The sequence below is a fragment of the Galeopterus variegatus genome, unplaced genomic scaffold, assembly GCF_000696425.1.
Source record: "Galeopterus variegatus unplaced genomic scaffold, G_variegatus-3.0.2 Scaffold13394, whole genome shotgun sequence".
NCBI classification, from domain to species: domain Eukaryota; kingdom Metazoa; phylum Chordata; class Mammalia; order Dermoptera; family Cynocephalidae; genus Galeopterus; species Galeopterus variegatus.
In genome coordinates this window covers 5380-9217 of record NW_007739505.1, presented here as the reverse complement: position 1 = coordinate 9217, position 3838 = coordinate 5380, and positions in this window count along the sequence as shown.

Below are 3838 nucleotides of genomic sequence, written 5' to 3'. Positions count from 1 at the left end.
AGCCTGGCCATGTGGTAGAGAAGCAGAGAGCAGGAGAAAAACGCAAGGGTGAAGCAGATAGACTGGTTGCTAAGGACATTAGCTTGGCGGTGAGGCAGCCAGGTGCTAACAGGCAAGACAGTGGGAGACAGCCATGATGACATTTCAGAAATCTGGAAGGGCACCTCTCCCACCACAGACCCTGAGGCATAGGAGGCCCAAGGTGTCCCAGAGAACAGACCTGGGGCACCACTGCCCTCAGGAACCCACTCCCTGCATCCCAGCTGCTCTGGCTGGAGCATCCCTGCCTCAAGCAGCCCCAAGTGTGGTTTGTGTAACACCTCTGGAGAACAGAAGCTGGAAACCTTTTTGTGAAGGTTAATTCTAGGTGCCAACTTGGTTAGATGAAGGAATGCTGAGAAACCTGGTGAAACTATCTTTTCAGGTGCATCCATGAGGGTGTTTCCAGCAGAGATTAGTATGAGAGTCTGAGTGGACTGGGTGGAAAAGACCCACCCTCAGTGTGGGTGGGAACCATCCAATCTGCTGGGGGCCCAGAGAGAACAAAAGACAGAGGAAAGAGGTGAAGCTCTCTAGATCTGCTGGAGCTGGGACAAACTCTTCTCTCCTGTCTGTGGACATCAGAGCTTGAGACTCTTCAGCTTTGGGGATCCAGGACTTACACCAAGGATACCGTCAGCTTCCCTGGTTTTGAGGCCTTTGGACTTGGACTGAGCCACGCTACTGGCATCCAGCTTATAGACAGCCTATCGTGGGAATTTTCTTCATAGCCACGTGAGGCAATTTTCCTAATAAATCCCTCTCATATAATTATTACGTATTCTATTGATTCTGTCTCTCTGGAGAACCCTGACTAATACACTTGGTGGCATCCACACCATGTTAAGTCTTCATGCTGGCAGAACATGAGAGCTCTGGAGGCATGGCAGCCTCCATCCCAATTTCAGAGGATGTACAGAAAAGCCTGGGGGCCCAGCAGATACTTGCCACACATGTGGAGCCACTGCAGATGCCATCTACTAGAGCAATGCCAAGCAGGAAAGTGGGGTCGGAGCCCCCACAGGGACCCCCCCCAGCAGAGAAATGTCTAGGAGAGCCAACACAGCGGGGCTGCCACCAGGACCCCAGAGTTGTAGGGCCACTGGCAACATGGAATGCCCACCTGGAAAAGCTGCAGGCACCAGTGCAGCTCAATGGGCTATGCCTTGCAGAGCACTGGGAGTATGGCTGCCCAATGCTTTGGGGGCCCAGATACTCCACTGTGCCCAAGATGCAGGACTTGGAGTCAAAGAAGATTATTTTGGAGCTTTAAGACTTAATGTCTATCCTGCTGTGTGCTTTGGGCTTGTTTGGGGCCTGTTTCTCCTTTCTTCTGGCCTACTCCTCCCTTTTGAAATGGGAATATGTAGCCAGCATCTGTTCCACTACTGTATCTTGGAAGTAGATAAATTTGGTTTTGATTTTTACAGGTTCATGGCTGGAAGTTTTGCCGTTGGTCTCAGATGAGACTTTGGACTTTGAAGTTTGTGCTGGAACAAGCTAAGACTTTTGGGACTGCTGGGATGGAATAATTGTATTTTGTATGTCACAGTGACATGAGTTTTGGGGGCCAGGGGCAGAATGATAGTTTGAATGTCTTGCCCCCACCGAAACTCACATGGAAATCTGATCCCCAATGTGGCAGTGTTGGCAGCTGTTTGAGTCATGGGGTGGATCCCTCATGAATGGATTAATGCTCTCCCTGGGGCAGGGCGGATTAATGAGTGAGTCCTCACTCTATTAGTTCCCACGAGAGCTCGTTGCTTAAAAAGACCCTGGCACCTCCTCTCTCTCTCTCTCTTGCTTCCTCTTGCCATGTGATCTGCTTGTACCCGCCGGCTGCCTGCTACTTTCTGCCATGAGTAGAAGCAGCCTGAGGCCTGTGCCAGATGCGGCTGTCCCAGAATCAGAAGCCAAATAAACCCCAGTTCTTTATAAATCACCCAGCTTCAGCTATTCTGTTATAGCCACATGAAAAGAGACTAAAAGGCCCCCACTACTTTCCGTTACATATGATATGAGGCTGGCCATCAAGTTTGAGGACAGTAAGGACAGGAAATTTGAGGAGAGGATGTAGGAGGACAGGGAGTGTGAGGACAGGAAGTTTGAGGACAAGAAGTGTGAGAATAGTTGGAGGACAGGAAATATGAGACAGGAAGTTCAAAGACAGGAAATGTGAGGACAGTTTGAGGACAGGAAGTGTAAGACAGTAAGTTCAAGGACAGGAAATGAAGACATTTGAAGGACAGGAAGTATGAAGGTCAGTTCAAGGACAGTTAGTGTGAGGACGGTTGGACTACCAGAAATATGAGACAGGAAGTCCAAGGACAGGAAGTTCAAAGACAGGAAGTATGACACAGGAAGTTCAAGGACAGGAAGTGTGAGGACAGTTGGAGGGCAGGAAGTATAAGACAGTAAGTTCAAGGACAGGAAGTGTGGGGACACGAAGTTTGAGGACTGGGAGTTTGCAGACACGAAGTGTGAGATCAGTAGGCGGAGAGGAAGTATGACAGGAAGTTGAACGACAGGAATTGTGAGGACGGGAAGTTTGAAGACAGTTAAAGAGACCCCAGCAATGGAATTTACCATCATCTTGTGCTCAGGAAGGTTGGAAATGTTTGCTGGACCATCAGTATGGTCACTCTGGGAACTTCATTTGGCTGCACATTATTTAGAGAAGAGGGGCCAATGATAGGAGAGTCTTCCTACACTCTTAACCTATAAGCACAGCCTTCAGGTGTGTGCAAAGGTAATGCGGAGTTAAAAGGAATGAAGCATTGACACACGCAACAATGTGAATGGACCTCAAAACATCATGTTGAGTGAAAGAAGCCAGACACAAAAAACCACATATCACATGATTCCATTCATCTGAAATGTCCAGAAGAGGCAAACGCATAGAGACAGAAAGTAGATTAGTGGTTGCCAGGGGATGGAGAGTGACTGGTAATGGGTTCTGGGGTTGTGGATATGTTCTAGGATTAGTACTTGTGCTAGTAAATACATTTTGTGAATGCAATAGACACCACTGAATCTTACATTTTAAAGGGTGAATGTTATGGTACGTGAATTATAACATAGAGTTGTGTCAGAGTGATGAATCTCACTCAATGTCCACTGGCTGAATGTTTATTGAGCAAAGTTTCTGTCTGCTGTAGGCACTGGAAACACTAAGAGCAACACAAAGCCCTGCCCTCATGGGGTGACAATCTCATGCGGTGACAATCTTGAGAGGGTGACATACAAGAAGCAATGTCCTTGCCCCTCCGGCTGGGGAGGGGGCAGCCACAGAAGCCCTGGCTGAGGTGAAGATTTTACATGAAATCAAGTTCAGAGCTGTGATTAATCTAAGAGATGAGCTGATGTTTATAAGTGAAAGTGGCCAAACACTTGGGATAGCCCCAATAAGGGCCCCCAAAGACGTCCATGTCCTCATCTCCAGAGCCTGTGAATATGTTCTCTTATATGGCAAAAGAGACTTTGCAGATGTGATGAAGTTAAGGACTTTTGAGATGGAGAGATCCCCCTGGATTATTCACGTGGGCCCAATGTCACCTGATGAGTCCACAAAAGCAGAGAGGCTTTACCAACTGCACAGAACAAGGGAGAATGGAAGTTTGAAGACTTGACCCACCACTGCTGGCTTTGAAGACAGAGGAAGAGGCCACAGCCAAGGAATGGGGGCAGGTCCTAGAAGTTGGGGGCATGCTGTGGCTGGAGCAGGGAGAATGAATGAAGGAGGATAGAGGGAGGACTTGTGGTGAGGACCCTGTGGGTCACAGGATGGTGTTGGCTTTTG